This window comes from Neovison vison, chromosome 5 (genome assembly GCF_020171115.1).
Source record: "Neovison vison isolate M4711 chromosome 5, ASM_NN_V1, whole genome shotgun sequence".
Taxonomy (NCBI): domain Eukaryota; kingdom Metazoa; phylum Chordata; class Mammalia; order Carnivora; family Mustelidae; genus Neogale; species Neogale vison.
In genome coordinates, this window is record NC_058095.1 from 153744156 (window position 1) to 153765865 (window position 21710).

The 21710-nt window shown below is 46.2% G+C and overlaps 1 protein-coding gene across 8 annotated transcripts in view; it reads left to right on the forward strand.

Annotated features, from left to right (window-relative positions):
• The first annotated feature begins 2296 nt into the window (after nucleotides 1-2296).
• Nucleotides 2297-21710, forward strand: part of MBNL2 (muscleblind like splicing regulator 2) — a 158223-nt gene continuing 138809 nt past the window's right edge. For 3 of the 8 annotated variants that reach the window (XM_044249978.1, XM_044249980.1, XM_044249983.1), the window contains exon 1: nucleotides 2298-2513. The gene's annotated coding sequence lies outside the window, so the exon portion shown is untranslated. Of the gene's footprint in view, nucleotides 2514-21710 lie in introns of all 8 variants that reach the window. The other 5 variants (XM_044249979.1, XM_044249982.1, XM_044249981.1 and 2 more) reach the window with 3 other exon arrangements.

Sequence of the window (21710 nt, forward strand, 5' to 3'; positions counted from 1 at the left end):
ATACGATGGAAATGTAGAAACAGCAGTAAGAGTGGCCATTGTATAGTGCACATTGATCACGTGCCAGCCACTGTACAGATGTTTTAAGTCCATTATCTTACTATACTGTACAACCTTGGCTTCCAGGTGGAGCGATCAGCTCATCATTAGGGGTTTAAAGGTCTGGTAAAATGAACAGAGCAGCATGCTTTCAGAGGAGAAGAACGTCAGAGAAGAAAATGTGAACAGAGAAGCCATAACAGAGGAAAGAGGATGTAAGTTGAGGTCTAAAGGTTAGATCAAATGTTGTTAAGCGAAGCTCCTGGGAATCAGATCTGGGGATGGACTGCGGGAGCCAGGTCTCGGAGAAATAAGCATGACCCCATCAAAAAGTTCACTTAGGAAAACAGTATAGAAAAAGTTGAGTAGAAAGAGAGGGGCTGGATTATGAAAACCTTTGAAAGTCTCTCATTTGTATTTTAAAAGAGAAGACTTTGAATATGAAAGGAACATGACTTTACATGACGGAAAACCTGTCTGGCAACAGGAAAACATGGGAAAGCTTGGGAGCTTGGGTCCCAGAAGCCAACTTACGAGTATTTGTATTATTCAGGTAGCAGGTCAGAGTTCTGAACTAGCGTGGAGGAAAAAAAAAATCAACGAGACCTCTTTTCTTTGGATGAAGGTAGGAGAATGAGTCAGATGATTAAAATTTCAGGAATGAAATGAAGGACATGGTAGTAGCCACATCATCTGAATCAGAGATCGCGAAGAGGAGATTCGTAAACCTGTGATAGTCTGTTTGCAGGCAGTATGCTATCAAGTCTATTGATAGCTGTAAATAATCTGGTTGATCGCAGAGATTATTTAAATTTCAGTAAAAATTATAGTAGGCAAAAGCCTTAAAGTTATAGATGATGGATTTACAACGGGATGAAAACTGTTGTAATCTTCACTAGAAGTATAAAATTCAAGAGGGAATAGCTCATGATAGCCCTTATCGAAGACATAGCCTACACATCACATGAAACCTTGTGTTTCTAAACCGCAGTCAGCAAAATCAAAGGAAACCACTACATTCCACCTCAACTCTTACTTCATTACGGAGACACTGAGCAGTTGCTCAGAAACAATGGTGCGTTGGTTCAACCTTTCAGATGAATGGGGCTTTGTTCTGCTTTTGTCTAGTCATGGAGTCAAGACACTTCATTTTTAAAATTCAAAATGTTGTGTTTCAGCGGAAGGAAAACGTATGCTTTTTGTGTTTTCCAAATGCCATATATGGTTTTTGTTTGTTTATTTGTTTAGAGCATGCAGAAGGACTGTTGACTGGGGTCAAAATAAATGACCCATGCCAACCTTTCCGTTTCTGTTTTCCTGCTTTATCTCGGGGAACTTCAGCACCTCTAGACAACCTTCGGCGACTGGCACCCGATGGTGCCCCTTGGATCTTGGATCGTGCGCCGTGTGCGTTGTGCTGTGACTATCTTCCTGTAATCACGGCTTCATTAATGACAATATGGGCCAACGCGCGCAGCATTTATCAAATGGTACCTGAGGTCGTTTAGGATTAGGGGAAAGCACACCTAATCCTCTCAGGGGTGCCAGCCAACAGGACAAAAGGGTAATGTGTAGCTATCGGTTGTATTGTTCAGAATCCCCTAATTGAAGACCCCAGTGGTTGGAAAAACTTGGACGAAAGCTCTGCGAGCTCCAGCTAATTAGGCACTGCAGTTACCAGCTGTTCTTCAGGGAAGCTGCGTGCGAGGGGGTTAAGCATGTTTTGATTTCGACTACGCACCCGGGCTCACGCAGCCTCCCCCGCTGATGCAAATCAGCTGTGAAAACGCCCTGCAAGGTATTCCCCCGCCCGGGGTCGACGTGCAGCGGTCTCTCCCCGAAAAACAAATCCATGCTTTGTCAACTGGGGGAGCAGGACTTCAGTTTCCGGTACAAACCTGGATCCCTCCGGAATCTGCCGAGTTGGTATATTGGGAAAGTATTGGCAGGGCCGCCGCGAGCTCGGGGCCGGCCGCCTTCCCGGGTGTTTTCTCCAGCTACACCCCCACCCCCACCCCCACCCCCTACGTCGGCTCTGCCCATTCCGTGCCACTTTGTGTCGGGGCTGCGATCGCTTTCCTCCGAGAGGGAAATTCCTCTCTCATCAGTATGGATGCACGGTTTCCACACACGGCCGGCGCGGTGTTGCCGTGTCAGTCACCCTCTGGGGGCCGGCCGGCGGCGAGGAGGGCTGACGAGCCGGCCGCCGATTGGCCGCCCGCGGGGGGGCGGGGCCTGCCGGGAGGAAGGGCCGCCGCTTACAGCAACAGAGTTTAGACTGTCTTTGCTTCATCATCTGAAGGCAAAATTTTCCAGCTACGGCAGACGGCTCGCAGAGTACAATACCCAGGGAATGAGGACTATTTACATGGAAATTTCTGCCTCATGATGCCGCGGAGAAGCCTCGGCCGCCTGATTCTGCCAGATGTTCCCGGGGTTACTGTAAACGGAAAGAAGAGGCAGAGCTAAACAAGGTAAGAGAATCATCCCCCCTACCCCACCCCCCCTCCTTTTTTTTTTTTTTTTTTTTTTGAATGTTTAAAGAGTTTGCTGCAGTATGCTGCATTCCATGTGTGTGGCTCCGGGAAGCCAGGGAAACCGGATTCCACTAATTCAAATGTGATCCTTGCAGGGGACCCTGGAGTTTTACGTAACATTCAGATGGGAGGGAAAGAGATGGCAAAGCTTGAGTCGATGCCGCCTGTCTGGGGTGAGGCATAAAACGAGTTTTTATTCCAGGAGCAGATCTATTTATTCCTTCAACAGAAACCATTGGAATTCTTGGGAGCGATCTTGCTTTGCTTGGGAGAGAGCCTTTACACCGTGCCGTCGTTAACTCCCGAATAAATAAAGTTTACGTGGATCCCATTATTTAAAAACGGGCTTGTAATTCAGAAGGGGAAAAGAAAACTTGGCGGTAAATCATCATGCGTGGAAGGTTTAGCTAAAAAAAAAAAAATAGGTCTGTTTATTAGAAATGAGGGACCGCCTCGCTCTGTAATGCCACGGCGTTGAGTTTCAAAAGCACATTTTGAACGAGCTAGCAAGAGGTAGCTTTCTGACAAGTTTTCGATACTGTAGTTCAATGTTTACATTTCTTTTTCTGGCATGTCTGAGCCTTTGTTTTCAGCTTAAAAGTGGAACCATTATATTCAAAAGTAAAGCTGGGTTAATAATGCTTACTGCAATTATCTGATCTTTATGCATTTTTAATGAGAACACACAGCCCGCAGAATAATTTAATGAGGGCAGGCTAGCTTTTAAAGCTGTGTCTCACTATGCCGAACCATATCAACTTTCTTGCCGAGAAGCAGCAGGGAGAAATGATGGAGATTTATTTTTAACACACTTGGCCCAAGAGAAGGAAATGATATATTTGTTAAAGAATTCTTTCTGCCCTTTTCCGTTTTAAATTTCTGCCAGGCATGAGGAAACTGTGCTTTTTTGTTAGGCCTCGGAAGCATGTGTTTACAATAAATGTGTAACATTTTTAGAATAGTTAGCAAGCACTGAAGCGAAGAAAAAAATCTGACTTGCCCAATCACTACCACCATGAATGTTCAAGAAACATCGCTGTCCTTTTAAAAGACAAAGGTTAAGTGCAAAGATATTTGTTAATTTGTTAATACGTGAAATTGGGGGCTAATGAAGTAGCAAAGAGAGAGAGAGAGGAGGGCATGCTTCTCGTCTTTCAATAAGATTAAGTTTCTCCAGCTACCCTCCTGTCTTGTGAGGGGCAATTCAAATATTCATTTAAAGAAGGGCAATGCCACGTAGATTCTTCTAGACCCACTGTTTTCACTTTCAAGGAGAAGTGCAGGACATTAGCCCAGAACTTCTGACGTCATCCCCCAACTATTTCTGCTGTGTGTTCTTTTATTCAGGCTCGTGGAGAGGAATATTGCTTTATGTCCTGGCTAGGAACATTCTGACTCTCACTTGGCAGGTCTTGAGTTATGTCTTCATAGCCTACCCCGGCCTTTCAAACCCCCCAACCAGTCTCCAGCATAACTAGGGCATCTTCTCCTACCTGCCTCAGGTCGGGCGGGTCCGGGCAGGTTCTATGCAGGGTTCTGGCTTCGCTGGCAGAAAGCTGCAGGGAGCGGAGCACGGCTTTGCTTCTGGCTCAACTTCCCCTGGCACAGCCCAGTACTGCCACCTGGGTGGACAGTGCCTGTGTCCTCATTCCCAGTTCCCCTAGAGCCACTATTAGGGACCGAGGTTATGCCACCAACTCTGTGGCTGGTTGTGATGGTGGGAACAGCTGCTTTTATACAAAGGGCACCATGTCCTAGGGCAGATGGGCTGACGGAGGGGAAGGCCAGTCCTGCGGGCTGTTAATCCGTGTCACAGGTGGTAACCTTGGTCAAAGAGATCAGAAGAAGGTTAGTTTTTGTTTTGTTTTGTTTGGTTTTTACCACAGAGCCTTTTAAGAGAGAATTTACATCAGAACAGATGGGAGTTTTCGGGAGTTCCTGGTTCTAGTTGATGTTCCCTTTCGTGCTACTTCTGTAGCCTTAATAACTAAGCACCCACCTCAGTTTCTCTTTCTCTAAATAGAACTGAGTAATACTTGCTACGCTTTCTCTCATAATTCTAGCATGTTGAGAGGCCTTGATCTTGTACCAAAAAAAAAAAAAAAAAGTCGTTTGTCTCTTGCTACAAAGAGCTATTTAAAGTACAAAGGGATAAAACCTTTGTATTAACGAACTGTTGGCAAATGCCTTAGGGTATTAAGATAGTCATATTTCCAGAACCCTTCCCTCTACTTCATGCTCATGTCCATTTTCTAGGGTTATTTTTCCTTAGACCAACAAACAAAATTTCCAAGGAGATCAGAGTGCCAGTGTTTGCATTTTCTCCATCGATCTGGTCTAATATACTAGAAGCTGTGCCAACCAGACTATTTCAGACGTAGGCCTTGTAGTGCCCAGAGCATTTCGTGCTATTTTTGCCTTGACTTTGCATTAAATTTGTGAAAGTGGAATGAATAAGACGGAAAATAAGAGGAAATGAAGAAAATATGCTTGCAAAACATACTGGTTATGTAGCTTTACTGGTTAACAGCCTGCCTCCTCTCTGCTAGTTGTTTTAATTTGCCGTTGCTATGGTGAAAACAAATCAATATCACATGGCTACCAGCCAGTCCTGCGCTCAGGGAGCGCCATCGAAATTCAAGATCAGGTACTCAAGATTCCGAGCAAGAATTAGGAGAAGAGCATTTAGATTTGAGTTGAAGAGAATTCCTGATGGTAGATGGACTAGGCTCAGTCTTGCGTGCATTTTCTCTCCCTTCCTTCCTGCACTTTCTTACCGATAACAAGAGATGGAAAGGAGAGCACAGTGATTTGTTTACATTTTCTGAAATGACAAAACACATCATCAGCGTAGAAGTATGTTGCTAACATTGCAAGGGGGTTCTGATTAATGAATGGGGGCATGTGGGGCACAGGGTACGTAGTTCGGGTGCCTTTAATATCTTCAGGTACAGCTGCACCTGAGAGCTGACAGGGTCAGATGCAGTTACTTCCGGCTGCCGTGTCAGGCAGAGAAATCTGGCAGCTCTAGGGAGCAGGTGGGCAGTGGAGGCGAGGGGCATGGCAGAAGGGCGGGGAGTGTAAACCATCAACGCCAGCCAGGAACAAAGTCAAGGGGAAGCCACGCGTCCAGAGTCAGGCCAGGTGAGCCCGGAACCCCAGGGACCGAGCAGAACAGGGTAAAGGGCACTTACCTAGGCCTAGCAAGGAAAGAGAGGAAGGGGCTGTGAAGAGAAACGAAGGGGTCGTGCCTGCAGGCATCTTTTCTGGAATGGTCAGCCGAATCGGATGGGCAGAGATGCGCCTGGGGAGCCAGGAACTAGATATTTCACGCTTCGGTTTCCCTTGGAAGAATGAGGCAGAAAGACTTAGCTGGGCTTTGTAAATTAGTTAACAATACTGCGTTTCTCTCTCTCTCTCTCTCTCTGTCTCTCTTTTTTATTTTACTCACCTCAGTTGTGTCTTATGTTTTATTTTTTAATGTATACCAACTGGGAGTTGCAGCCGTGGTAATACTCCTGTAAGGAGTGCGAGGTGGCGTCATGGCAGGTCCCCATCAGGCCTGTGCCTCCCACAGCTCAGCATTGTTTGGCTGGGGCGAGTCCTGCCTCTGCTGCTGAGAGTGAAAACAGGTGTGAAAGGGAGAGCCCTAGGCTTTCTTCTGTGAACCTGCACCACAGGCCGGTGCACAGAGTTTCAGCGGGCCTCCTCCCCTCGGTGTGGCGGAAAGGCTTGGTAATAAAAGTGGACCCACCGACCTACCTTAGAGCTCTGACAAAGAATGCATTGTCTAGGAGATGCGAGGTCAGTATATTCCATCAATCAGTCAACAAGTGTTTATTAAACACCTCCTGGGTTCTTTTGGTTAGAACAAGTCAATTACCTAACAACTGACTCAGTGTACGTGCAAAATAAAGGGCAGACAGAAATGATGCAAAATCGAAAGTTTCAAAGACTTCAATGATAAATTTACTGGTTCACGTTAATTTCACATGGACTATCAGGCATTTCTTGTAGGTTTCAGACAGTTCTTGGTGTTTGGGGGGGAGAATAAAGGATGGAATTTTGAGTTTTAAGTGTCTAAATATACTTTCTTCACCTCTGTTACATTTCTCGGCATAAATGCTGTTGAAGTAACATAGAGAGAGATGTAAGAGGAACAGCAGACATATGATAGTGCTCTGAAAAATCCCAAATATGAGGCTGTTGAGAGCAATCGCCCAGACTCAGCCAGCCGAGATTCAGCCCCTAAGTGACTGGGGAACATGGACGCGTCATCTGAAAAGCCTTAAACACCAGTCACCAAAAGGAAATACTAGAGCCTCTCCCACACTCCTGAGCCTCAGGGCACCTGGGGAGCCCCTGATGCAATTATCTTGCCATTCTCAATCCCAGCAAGGAAACCTGATTCCCGATCTTGGAGGATTAAACTTCCCCCACCTTTTTTCCCCCTTAAAAACAGTTACTTTTTAAAAAATTTATTTCCCCTTTTAAACACAAAGTTTTGGCTTTGTTTTATTTTTCTTTTTTACCCTAATATCTCTGTGTATTTTCTGAGCGTAGACAAGCTGCAAGGTTAGGGACCCAGTTTGGGGAGAGCCGAGAGGGCAACCTAAGGGGTAAACGAACCTAAAGAAGTCTTTTTAGTTATGAGTCTTGGCAGGCAGATGGGCAGTGCTAAGGTTTATGAGCGTCTATGCAGGCTGACTGTTGTAAGAGATTTGGGGGTGGTGAGCCCCCCTCAAGAGGACAAAGGGAGGAGGCAGGAAACAGCCGGCATGGCAGGTCCTGGTTCTTAAGCATTTGCAATCCACAATCGGCAGGGAACAAGATACTTACAAATAAGATAAGAATAGGTCAGCACACAACTGTCCTCGGAAGGATAATTAACATACGTATACACTTTACAAAAGGGCTTTCACAGACATTATCTCAATTAACAGTTCAAAAAGAGGGTTAAAAAAAAAAAAAACCAGGAGCCTAATATTAGAGCACTAGGTAAAGCTCCTGGAACAGATGAGTTATAACCTGGATTTAAAAAAAAAAAAAAAGTTCATTTTTATTTTGTCTGTGGTTAGTTGACTTGAATTTTGAAGAGCAGGAAAAACTTTTGAGTGTCCCTGGTACATGTATGCCCATCACTCTTTCCTGTCCCTACGACTTTTCCTGGACAACCCATCATGAGGAGTACTTGGGAGGCAGCCTAGTTGCCAAGCAGGGCAAGAAGAGAGGTTGATGGGCTTTGTGTCTCTCAGCTCTGACTGCTCCGAAGGCAGCAGGGGACAGAACCTCTAGTGGCTTCATGCCCAGAGCCAGCCACACAGCAGCAAGGTGAGTTTGGCTGTGGATGACAGGAAGGAGCTTCTAGAACATAAAGTTCATTAATGGTTGCAGATGGCTTGTAGACCTGGGAAAAACCAAAGTCAAGAACGAAACCAAAATTCAGACTATTCCATTCGCCCAAGAGAGCATCTCATTGAGTCCACTCGTGCCTGGGGAGGCCTGTCATTTTTAGAAATCTCAGACATACCTGATACCATTTACATAATAATGCAAAAGTGCTGGGTGATAATAATAGTAATGCCTTATGTGTATAAATCAGTTTTTAATCATCTCTTTTATGATCACAACATCCTCCTTTTGTCCCCTTTTTATGAGTTAAACAGAAATTGAACTTGAGTGAGGTAAAGCTCTGTGTTAAAAAATGTCAGTAGCCAAAAACCAGAAAAGCTGGTCATCAAAACTATGGGGGATCTGTGCACGGGATATTCCATGAGATAAAGCAGTCTTTAAATGAAATCACCCTGCGGTCTGACTTGGAGTTTCTGGTTATGGATGTTGCATAGAGTGCATAGAGCCCAACCCAAGGAATTTTGGAAAGACAGTCATGTTTTTAATTAAGATATTGAACTATTTTAAAAATCTATAAATTTCTGGCATCCTAGATGCAAGCTTCAATTAATCAACTAGAAAGTATTGGTGAAACATATATCATATCAGTGATTTACTACTTGTAATTTTTAAATGCTCTGGTAGTTTGGGAAGGTAGAATTATCTGTGAAGATAACTTCGTAGAGGAAGGGATGCTTCCTACAGCTTTGGATGGATATATTTTGTCCAGATCAGAGGTTCTAAAGTGCCATGTCTATACCCTAAGCCGAGGTAGGGCAAGATGATTCACTAGGGGAGGAATAGCTGAACTTGCATCTTATACATTATTTAACCCATCCTTTTAAAATGTCAATTTTCATATGTTTGGTAATGTATGTAACATATTAGTACTGTTAGGCAAGTATAACATTTATAAATAAGTAACAACCTGAAAACAGTTGCTCCTGCTTCAAAGTATTTTTCTGATAGGGGGATATGTTCAAAAAAGTTGGAGAAGGCAGTTGTCGAAATCAGAGCAGGGAAGGTCCTCTCCAGAGGGAGAACAGCATGACTGAATGTGTGGGGCCAGTTTGGAAGCTTGTCTTTGGAGAACAGGGATGAAATGTTGGGGAGCAGTGGGAGATAGGGTTAGTGGGGAGGTCCGTATACGGCAGACCTGAAGAGCTATGAGGAGTTTAATTATTTGTTACCTATAACATCACATCTAATGCTTTAAAAGTGTTTCAGTTATGACCTATAAGGGAGAGGTGGAAGTTTGAAAATTCTAGGTATGATGTGGAAAGGGTTGAATTACACTAGCAGCGTGAGGATGGAGGATATAGGGCAAATCCAGAAGGTGTCTTGAAGGGAATGTAAGAAAAGCTAGTGAGAGCTTAGAAGAGCCAAAATGACACCAGCGTTCCTTTTAGGAGAAATGTCTATGGAACCCTAACAGAAAAAGAATTTTTTTTTATTTGTCAGAGACAGAGGGAGAGAAAGCGAGCGAGCACAGGCAGACAAAGAGGCAGGCAGAGGCAGAGGGAGAAGCAGGCTCCCTGCCGAGCAAGGAGCCCGATGTGGGACTCGATCCCAGGACCCTGGGATCATGACCTGAGCCGAAGGCAGCTGCTTAACCAACTGAGCTACCCAGGCGTCCCGCCCTAACAGAAATTTGATGGGAAAAGGGACCGACTGATAGGAATGAGATGGAGGAGACGAAGGAGGGGATGAATTTTGAGTTCTGCTCATGGTGCTTTAGCTAATAATGGGTCATCCAAGCGGGCTATCCCATAGACGTTTGACAGTGTGGAGGTGGAGAACAGCTTCGATGCAAGGTTTCAAATGTAAATTGAGACATGCCTATGTTGAAATCATAATTGAGGCCATGGATGCTCGTAACCTTCAGGAGACAAGCAGATGACCAAGGATGAGCCATGGGGGGAGGACTGCCAGAGGCCTAGGAGGGAAGAAGAGCTAGCAAAGAATCCAGAAAGGAAATACCTGCCAAGGAGCAATATTGCCAGCCCCTTTCCCTCCCCAAAAAATGAGTACCAAGACTTGTAAGCACCATACAGCAGTCTCTGTGGTTCCACAGGATGATAGAGCAGCCTCCCACACTGTATTATTCTACTGCACAAAGTTCACCCTCTCTGGCCCTAAAAGGGAAAATATTGGTTCACTGTAGTGGTGAGAGTCACAGATTCGCGGAAGGAGAGCGCGCCTGGGTGGCTCAGTCAGTTAAGCGTCTGACTCTTGGTTTCAGCTCAGGTCATGATCTCAGGGTCATGGGATCAAACTTTGCATTGGGCTCTGCACTCACCTTGGAGTCTGCTTGTCTCTTTCCATCTGTTCCTCCTCCTCTCCTCTCTCTTACATAAGTAAAATCTTAATACTGGATGGCTAAGGAGATCCTCACAGCTGTGTTTTTCATATATACAGTTGACTTTTAAAAAGTAGGTTTTCAGTAATAACCACGAGAAGACACTTAAAACTAGCAATTATCAAGACTTCAGCAACTGTACCTTGAAATACACATTTTTGGGGTGCGGTTCTTGGTTAGGAGGGGAATTCCAGAGTGGTTGGAGATTTCCCTGGACATTGGTCATCCTAGTCTCACAGACCCAGAGGTCCATTTGTTCTTGAATCTAGCAGGTCTCTGCTAAATTCAGCCATAAGGCCTGCTCAAGAAAATGAGAAAGCATTCAAAGTAGGCAAATGATGGTTGTCCTCATACCAGATCCTATAGTGTGTACACTGCAGAACCCTTCTCAAATTTCCATGTGCCATATGGTATCACCTGGAGATCTTATTAAAAATGTAGATTCTGATTGGGTGAATTTGGAGTGGGGCCCAACAGTGCATTTCTGATAAGATCCCAGATGATGAACACGCTGTTCATCTACAAGGCTCTAGAACACAATGGCAGCTTTGCTAGCATCAGTGTAGATGGTGGCCAGTGATTGGGTCTGGCATGGTTTTAAAGGAGGACTCCACAGGGCCCACCTCCTCAACACAGTAAGCCTTTCCAGGCTGCTCAGGCTCAAGTGTGGGGGTGAAGTTGAACTGACTTATCCACTGAGCCTTGCCCCAAAACCTCCATGGTCAAGGGCGAAAGGTAGGGACTTGCATGGTTTCCCGCGGTTCTGTGGCTATGGGCTGTGGGTCTGTGGATGTCTCCCTGTGCTCATGGCAGCTGTCTTCTCTGTGGACAGAGACTCTTACCAGTGGCCTGAGAGATGTGATCACTGCCTCAAGGGAAGACTAGCGTTTACACGTCTGTTCCAGACGTCCTTCTCTCTTACGAAATCTATGTGTTCGAAACCAGCCTTAGACTGTTTCTGGACAGTGGTCAGAACAGGGGCCTGAGAGTGTGATATGGCCACTCCAGTCCTCACGCCCTCCGTGGATTAGTTCAGGGAACTCTGACAAGCTCATCGTCTCTCTTAATGGTGCAGATAATGCCATTCTCCGCTCATGCTCTCCACAGTATATGAAGAGTAGAGAAGAAGGGTTGTTATATGCAGTTAAAATTGCATTTGTTTCAAAATGCTCATTTTAACATTTTGCAATAGCAATGAAGACAATTTTAGAAACGATGGCTATCTAATGTGGTGGCTTCAGTGAAATGTCCAGGCCTGACTGGGGACGGCTTTATATGTCGCTACAAGTCTTATACCTGGTTTTGTGTCCATCTGTCTCCCCTTCCTTGAACCCTTCGTTTTCCTGTCTGTCCCACATGTGGCCCCACTTTCCTGGCCCAGGAGTAGAGCTAAACTGATTTAGAGGACGTCTTCCCTGCCCAGATGCCCACTGACTTCACACACAGATGGCCAGTGTTTTTAGGCATTTTTAATTTACCAATAACATTTTAGGAATGAAAGGAAACACATGTCTATTGAGTTTGAGTGCCTACTGTATGCCAAGCCCTCTGCCGAGAGTTAAGCCTTTCGATGAAGAACAGGAAGTCCAGGGAGGCTGAGTTACTTGCCAGGGTCCGCGAAAGCCGCCGGTGGCCTCCAGACACCCAGGCCTTTCCCGAGGGTGCTTCCTTGGGGCTTTGCTGCAGAGAAACTTCTCTGGCATCTGCACACACTGCTGGCCCAACTCCCTCCACGGTGAGGCAGGACACAAACAAGCAATGGCTGGCGTCCCCGTGCACGCCTGAGCTCAGTTTTAGTCAGGAGCTCCTCCTCACAAGGGGCCAGATCAGTCTCCGGGGGCGGCTGGAGCTTTCTCTCCATTATTCGTTGTCATTAGTTGGCCGTTTCTTGACTCTTCACTCCCGTGTGTGTGTGTGTAAGAAGCATAAAGACCTAAAGATGTCAACTTCTGGCTACCTTAAATAGACACCATATGTAAGAGCCCATTATGGGCTGGGAGGCGAGATGTGAGGTGCTGGGGCTTCGGGGCACCCTGCGAGAATTCTTCAAAATCCCATTTCCTGTCCACCGCCCTCCCTCCTCGCCTGTGGGGTTTTCTTGTCCGCGTGTCCCCGCTGCCCCTCTGAGGCCGGGGGTGGCCGTCCCCAGCTCGCCGGCTGGGCCTGCTCTGGGGCTCGCCCGCCATCTCCTCCCCCTCGCTCTGCTCTCGGTCCCTGGCCTCCCTGCCGAAGGGCACACGTAGGGGGCCGCAGTTTCTGGGGTTCCCTTCACCCCTGGCCCTGAGCTGGCAGAAAGGTCTCTCTATTTGCCCCCTTAGGAAGCCCACCCTTCCAGCCCTAAAGTCTCAGCTTCCTGGCAGCCACCACAAAGACCACCCCCTCAGGAAACTAAACAAACCCTATCTCTAGTTTCTCGGGTTCTTTTCTTTTCAAGTTCCCTGTTGCAACTAGGCTGCAATTAAGCGTCAGGATCAAAGGGACTCGCTTGCCTCTGGGGCTGCAGGGACCCACGGACAGCTTTGGTCTCCTTAACTCCTTACTGCCCGGGAGCTGCGGCTCACCTGTACCTCGGTTCCTCTGGTGCTCAGGGGGGAGCGGGAGGGGCCGGGGGAGGGAGAGCTTGGGGAGCCACGTCAGAGCCCACAGAGGGGCCCCACACACGCTCGAGGGCCAAACAGCGCCTCCTCCAGAGAGCCCCCCAACTGACAAAACCCATAAGCACGAGAGGCAAATCAGAGGGAATCCCAAATTGGGAGGAATTGGAGAGATTATCTAGCCCCGTGTGTGCTCAGCCTCGCCCGCAGCCCGGGCCAGCAGGTCCTCGGAGCAGCTTCTCCACCTCCGTTGACTGGACAGTCACTACCTCAGGACGCTTCTACACCACAATGTCTTATTGTAAAATTCATCCTTGTGTTGAAATGAAATGTGACTCCAGGGACTTTCACTCCCCAGCCCTCATTTGGGTCTTCAGAGTGACCCAAATGCCTCGTCACAAGTTAACCGATATCAATCAAACAAGCTTCCTCTGATGAGAGCTGTTGGTCCCTCCCTTACTTAGGCTATAATACTTTTATTTATGCAACTTAGGACACTCTGAGTTTCTCTTGTGGACCCATATTGTTATCCTACTTGAACCTTGAACCAGTGGAGATCAAGGGATGGGGGCGGGGCACTGAGCTCCCTGAGCTCTGTTCAGGCCTGAGCACTGGGGGGGCGGGGGGGGGGAAGCTGAGAGGTAGAGATGAGGTGAGGAGGGACAGACACCTTCCCTGTGATGTGGAATGCTTGAAAGTGTCTTCAGTCCCAACAATAGGCTGTAGACGCCTTTGGAAGTATCTGGCAAGGTGCTAGACATGGACTTGAAAAACCCATAGGATGACTGATAGATTTAGATGGATATGTATGCACATAGATAGGTAGAGATACCTATAGGTACATAGGTATCCTTAATTAAGGATATAGATACATAGATACAGATTTAGATTAATATAAGTGGAGATTAATATTTCTATATCCAGATAAAGGTAGAGATTTAGATGAATATATTACATATTTAGATTGATATATATGCACAGATATATAATTAGTATATGTGCACGCACACAGCAACAGGTATAGGTTAGTATATATATACAGATACAGATAAATAATCCACACAATTTGAATACCACACTAAAGCCGTTTTCAGAGGTCAAGGACATGTTTTGGGTGTCCTTTTGTTTTGTTGTTTCTGTTTTTCGGCTCCACAAAATGGCGATCCTTTTAGCCTCGGCTTCTAGTCCTCCTGGGATCCTCTGTGGCTCTCAGCTTGGAGACGCGCTCCACCATCAGCAGATGCCAAGGTCACCGAAGGAACTGATGAATCCCAGCACCAGTCAGCAGTGGGCTGTGCTCACCTGTCCTTCCTTGGAGAGGGAGAAACCAGGAAGGATTTTCTCCCTCAGTTCTGCCTGGGGCCCCTACTCAGGGCCACCCTGAGCAAACAAAGGAAGGGCTGGTCAACTATTTCCCGACTAGCCGGCCAGGTTTTCATCTAGAGAAAGCCAATTCAAAGGCTCTCAAACTTGAGACAAGCCTTCCAGTTTTTCTTAGGAAAATTCCCAGGTTGAAATTTAACCTAAAGATCCCCAGGTCCTCTCTCTGCCTTTCTCCGCCCCCTCCAACCCTTTACTACTAGTTTTACTAATGTCCATAAACCCAGCCAGCACTCTCTTCCCAGCTGAAAATTTGCCTTTTTAATTAAAACTACAAATTTCCCTGACCATGAAGGGGCATAAATTCCCATTGCCTCCCCACCCTGGGTAAAATTTATGTCGTATAACCCAGACCATGCTAAATAATTGATCAGAAAAAATGATTGAGAGGAGGGATTATTTTTGGAAACATTAACAGCCAAGAACCCTGGATGGGAAGTTGGAGAATGTCACTGTTTAAAACATCGTGGAAACCAGAGTGGATGTCAGTCTCCCGAGCCAGATACATGTCGGGTCTTGAGTTAATGGTTCTGTGCCTGTGGATTTTTATTTGATGTTCTGATCTCTTCCTTCCAGCCTGAACAATTAGCGCAGAGAGTCATGGGAAGCAGCGACACAGGGCTGTGTGCTTTGTCAACAGTACGGAGTCCCTGTCTTAGATCTGGTCAGTGCAGATCCGTGTGAGCCCGCGGCCCTCTGTGGCTCCCCCGTGGGCCCCCCGAAGCTGCCAAAGCTGGAGGGCCAGTGGCATGGGAGTGGATTTCCCTGTACAGTTTGGCAGAACCCAGCAAATTCTGGAGTTAGGTTTGTGACACTCTCCATCTTGCTCACTGGCTAAAAACAGAAGGAAAAAAAAAAAAAAAGAAGAACCACCAAAATCAAAACCATATGTTCCATACAATATCAGGCTTCTAGAGAACACTGTGCTATTAAATAATCAGCATCAACCTATCCACATATTTGAAGGTTATGGGAATAGGAGCAGACCTGCTCCGGCCCCAGCTGAGACAGGTAGAGAAGGATGATTCTGTTCCCTTCTTTTCTCAAAATGGCATGTTGCCGGAGCTCTTTCAGCTCTAATGGGGGACTCAGAAAGAGACTGCATTTATTGACTTATTTCCCTTCTTCGCGTCTTCCTTCTTCCCCTCGCATTTGCAGGATTGAAAATTAGAAACACTTTTCTCCTACACACAAAATTACACACACACACACACACACATACGCACATACATACACACATACACACACATTTTCCCCCTCCCTGCTTTGAAATGGCAATTGCTGCCAGAAAAGCTTCTCAGAGAACACATTGCTGTCCTGGCCAGAACAGTCCAAGGGTTCTTTAGAATGTGGCCGGTTAGTGCGATGTAGGCGCTGGTTCAAGAGAGGGGTTACCCTTTTGGGGAGAGGGGCTTTCAGGGTCCTGCTAACAGAGCATTTCTCTGTCTGGGTGTGGGTCATACAGAGGTGTTCCCTCTGTGAAAATCCAGTCATCTGGACACTTCGGATGTGTGACCTTTCTGTTTCTTTTTTTTTTTTTTTTTTTTTTTTTTTTTTTTTTTTAAATGTTGCCATTTGTACCTTTTTAGGTTAGAACTGAAATTGAATATATATATAACTCATTTTAAAAAGATACATTTCTTTTTTTTTTTTTCTTGTAAGAAGTTTAATTAAGTTTTCAAAATTAAGAGTTATTTTACACTGAGTTTTTTAAAAAAAAAAAACCTCAGTGACCTTTCTGTTTCTAATAAAATTTTTAAAACGTAGCTAGCTACCTGACACCGTCTCTCATAAGATAAAGGGAAAGAGACTTGGGAAGGGGCCCCCATATCCTTTCCCCCTGCAGCCTCCCCTCCTTGTCCGCATCTCCCATACTTTCTGGGCTCCAGCAGGGAATGGGCCTCCATTCCCCTCTAATGATGAGCTCTGTGAAGCCCCATAACATCCTGCCCCCGGGCCAGTGGGAAGTTAATGCTTCAAACTCGAAAAGTTTGAAAGGGAGATCATCAGTGTTAAATAAGAATGATAATAATATGCCACTTTGTCCTGGGGTACAAAGCATGTCCTTTTCTCTCCCTGTGCTTATGTTTTATGTTTTACAAATACTTGCAAGTTTTGCTTTAAGTGTTTTGGGGCTTCTTTTTAATCCTATTGGGCAAACAAGACTCACAGAGGAGAGGAACCACACGGGGATGGCCGATGATGGTATCCTTGGCCCTTTCTTGGCCTGCAACCCTAGACTCACGGGAGTCCATATAAGTCAAGGGAATGCAGGTCTTAAAAAGTAAGTAAGGATGACTAAGGATGGCAAGAATGTGAAGCTCACGGGTCCTCAACAGGGATTTGAATTCTGGGTTCCCCAACTTCAGATGAACAAAAGTCACCAAGTCACTTGGAACTTTGATCTCCTGGTTGGCACAAGTCAAGGGGATGGTGCTGTGTTTCAGGATTTCTGTGAAGATCTGAGGCGACAAGTTACCAGAAGTGCCTGTCGCACAGTGCAGGCCCTTTGTCAATGGGAAGGGGCGGATCACTGTTCATTTCTTACCTGTTTTGCCAAGGGTGGATGCATTCTACTCAGTGATGTTTTCTTGGCCACAGAAACATTTGAAGGAGGGGGGAAAAAAAAGAGTCCCATGTGAAAGGTTGAAGAAGTATATCTTAAATTTATCTCACTTCCTTTGCTCTTGTAGAATTTATACACTGGTAGAACAGATAAGGTGTATAAATAAACCACCACAGTGAAGGGGATCCATGCCACAAAGGAGGCATAAGGTTCCCTGTCAGTGGGATTCCTGCTGTCCAGGTGAGGCATGGAAGTCTTCCTGGAGGAGATGGCTTCTGACATGGCCTGGGAAGGAAAGCAAGACCATGTGCCTGCCCTTGGAGAGCACCCAGGCAGGTTTCCTGGAGCGTGGGGCAGGGTCTAGAGAGTACTCGTGGGGGTATGGCAGAAAGGCTTGGCACGATTGTGCTGTAATGATGGCCTACCCTGAATGCCAGTCTTGGAATTTTGAACATTATCCCAAGTGAAACAGAGATCCACCAAATTTTGTGAGTAGGTGATCATAGGTGTCAGACACTGTGAGCACGGTTTAGAGCTGAGGACTGCAGGTCCCCAGGAAGTCATGATGGAGAGGGTAGTGGTGACAAGGATTCAGCAGAAGCATCTTCCCAAAAGGCCAGGGCAGGACTGGTAGAAGCTGAGGGGAAAGGGGTGGGTCAGGGGGGAGTCCGGGAAGACCCAGAGACCATGAGCGTCGGTGACAGAAACATTCATGATACCGGGAACAGAAACACACTGGAGTATAGGAGAAGACAGGTGATAGGTTCTGGTCTTTGGAAGTTTGAAGTTGGAATGTTCTCCTGGAAGCATAGGTCGAGGCCTCTGTTGAATACAGAGCTAGATGTACATTGGGAACTCATTCATAGGGAGTGGGATTTGAAATCCGAGAGGAGTTTGAGATAGCTAAAGAAGCAAGCCTGATATAGGAAATGGTCGAAGGCACAGCTTTTGGGAATGCTGACATTTGGGGGAATTTCCTAGGCACATTCCAATGGCACGGAAGCCTGGAGTGAAGAGCCTTGCGGAGATGTCATGTGGTCCTGAGACAGGTGTGTGGGACACAGGGCATCTCTCTCAATGCTCTGGATCTGTAAGAAGCCATCAGGCTTTTCACTAGGTCCTAGAAATGACATGGGTCAGTGATGTAATGCTGATGAGTATTCGGTTTTCCTAAACCAAGTGATAATGGGAAGGAAGAAAGGAAGGAAGGGAGTTAGTTCAGTGAAGATGAGGACTGAGCCTGGTGCCTTGACGTGCAGAAGTAAAGACAGTGCCCTGATCTTTGGGAGACACCTGGAGAGTGGGGGCTGGGAGGCCAAAGGGCCAGGTGCCGGGAGAGCGGAAGTGAAAACATTGTGGGGTGTGGAATATTCGGGGCAATCAAAGGGATGATGGAGGGAGGTGGAGAGGAACCGGGGCTAAGATGAGACTGTGTGGGATTGAGGAAGGTTGGCTAGGTTGGCGTAGAGCGCCTGGTGCAGCTTTGAACTCAAGGAGGCTGCCGAGGTTGGATGGGATAAAACCACCGGGTTTTTGAAGATGTGTAGGAACAGGTGGGAATCTGCTGTAACAGGAAAGGTGAAAACCAGCTGATAAATTGGAAGGAAGGTGTAACTTGAGGACTAAATGCTTCTCCAGAGAGACTCCCAGAAGCCTTTGCCTTGAAATGAATCCTGCTTTATTCAAAATAACTGTAGTGGCGAGGCTAACATACTGCACCAATCCCCAATTATTAATAAGCGCTCGGCTTTGCCTCGCTGTAGGCTTCCTGATAATACGGCATCTGCTGCTGCTTCCTAAGGCGTATACCAGTGTTGTTTGTTGTTCTTCTGTTTTTTTTTTTTTTTTATCATTTTCCTTAGCTTTTACCCTCATTTCACTAAGGTCAGCAAAAAGATAATCATGGGCCTAGCATTCTTTCCCTAAATAATAATCTGCAAACATAGATGCCACACAGAGAGCCTCCTTATTGTAGCAATCCCCCATGCATTTTAAACTGGAACCTGGCAGGTAGTAGATGCTCAGTAAATGTTTGTGGAATGCACAGGAATGATCAAAGTGTCTTATTACCAAGTCACGCATTTGTATAGATGATTATTAGCTACAAGTCATATTCCCAGGAGCTCACAGTCCATCATCCACTGAAAGGCATCCAGAAGTTTCAATCACAGGTGAAGAGAGGATGCATTCTTCCCCCGTAGATTGCACACATGTCAGTGTAGTTGGACTATAGTGCTAAAGACAGGCCAGATAAGCCCTAGCCCCTTTGGCCAGGGTGCTTTTTTGCATTTGGACTTCAGAGAAGAAGTTGGCTGATGAAGGCAATGGCAGTCAGAGACCAAGAGCAAAATTCATCAACTGGGGAGTGATCCAGTGCACACTAACTTTCATACACGAACTTTCATAGTTGCTTAATTGCCGTAGGACACAGGCTTCTGTGTCTTATGTTCTGCTGCATGATGTATATAGCACATCTCACCAGAATGGACTGACCTATTTATTTACCCTTGAGGGCCACTTGAAACCAAGTAAAAGACAAGTATGCCCACAGTCAAGGCCAGAATGAGCTCTTCCAGCCACTGGGCCAAGGTGGTGTTGCTCTACTCCATTCTCTGCTCCACCCAACTCCAACCCCTAGAGAAGAAAGAAGTGGTGTTTTCCTCCCAGCCCATTTCAATGTCCTTACCAGTTCCTCCAAATGCTGGTTTTGTTGCTCTGCCCAAACTGTCAGGAAGCTTCTTTAAAAGTAGGTGACAGATTCTTAGGCCCCAGCCCCTGAGATTCTCACTTGGGATATGTGGGGCAGGGCCCAGGAACCTGCCTTCATTGCAGAGACAGATGACTTGAACACAAATGATTATTAGACCCCTCGGCACAGGGGTTAAGAGACAGTTTAAACCCTGCATTCAAATTCTGGTTGGGCCACAGACTAGATGAGCCATTTCAAGTACATTTTAACATGTTTTTTTAAAAAAATGTACTTAATAAGGCCCACTTCTCTGGGTGATGATTAGAATTAAATGAGATCATCTATGCCAAGAACTCTCTATCCTGCACAGAATAAACACTCAATATACAATGTTTGGATATATTTCTTTGGGTGAACATGAAGCTACTGGGGAATAATCCCCAATTCATAATTCCACAAGGAGTAATGACTCCCAACATGACTATTTCTGAAATTTCTTCAAGTCTTGTTATCACTCACAAAGATGTCCCTGGTTTTGCCACAAAAATGCAAGGATATTCTCCAAAAAGATTTTATGCCAGACTTTTGGGAACTCTTACATCTGGTAGGGGCTGGTACGACAGTGGAGCACATTACACAGACAAGAGGAATGTGGTTGCTTTTGAAAACAGAAGGACTGGGCCATGTTTGAAAAGCTGTATACAATGCATGTGTGAAAACGGAGCACTTGACCTAGCTCCATGACAGCCCATGCCTTGAGCTGTTTTGGCACAGATAAAACCGATTCTGTCCCCACTCGGGCCGTTTTTAGGTCATTCAAGCAGATGGTGACTGGCTCACATTGGGACCAAACTCCCGAACTTAAACTTCTGGAAATGAATGAATAAATGAATGCGTTTCCTCTGGGGCCAAGAAACACTCCTGACATCTGCCAGTCCGTTCTGACCTTCTGGTCTCTGGGGAAAGGTTGGCCCTTTGTGGCTTAGAGAATAAATAAGCAAGGATTGCTCCAAGGTGTTTCCTGCAACTGTGTGTTTCTTCCTTCCTGGATGTAGTGACCCAGTTGCCTCTGTTGGGAGACTCAATATGGCATGTCCTTTACTTCCCTCTGAGAACCCGGCAACCGCAGAGACATTTTCACAAGTTAGGTCCTGGTGCTCCGGGCCTGAGATCTGGGACACACACACAGACACACACACACACACACACAGGAAAGAAATGTGGTATGCAGTCCATTTATTTGATCAGCACCCAGGGAGAAATAAGGACAGAAAAGTGAAAAAAGAAACACAAAAATAGAGGAGGGAGTACAAAGAGAAATTTATGATACTCTGGGATAGAAAAGTCTCCGTTTCAGCTTTCAGTTGAGAAAGATTTCTAAATGTTTCCAAATCAAAGTATATCTGCAAATCTGCAAATCCATTGTGAATCGTTTTCAAAATGCTCATTCCCTCCATTCAGAAGGCCTGATTAAAATCTGACTTGTGCCTAGTACGCTGATGCTACGTAAAGTAAGCAAAACAAAGCTGATTGGCAGCCAGCAGTCTGCTGGTGAGGAGTGAGGACACACGTGGGCACATACACAGGTGCACACCGTAAAGCCAGTGAGATCCCTGGACGAACCCTGTTTGCATGGGGGGACCCCAGACACTTAATGCTTACTGGAAGATGGGAGGGAGGAAGAAGCCATCAGAGTGTGGTCCGTTGGGCCCGCCTCCCACTGGAGTGGGTCTTGAATTGAGAAGGATGCCTGGATTTCGACAACCGCCGAGGAGAGCGGAAGACATCCCATATCAAAGGAAACTGTTCAAACAAAAGCCAATAGGAGGAAATGAGCTCGTATTGTGTGCACACATGGGGTTCCACGGAAAGGAAATTGCCTGATTCGGGACACTTCCGATGCCTCCTAAAGCTGGCTACAAGGAAAGGCTGGGCCTGTGTTCCCACAACCTGGAGAAAGGGCTGGCTGCCATGAAACGGGTCGGGTTTTAGCAGAACTCCCTACATTCTTAGACTTCCAGAAACTTCGATTACAAGATGTATCCTTGGGAACCCAAAAGGCGATTCTTTGTGCTCTTCCTTGTGCCTTACGGTATTTGGATCTAGGAAAAAGTGGGGAGCAGGCGCTGGGCTCAGAGTTTCATCTCTTTATGGG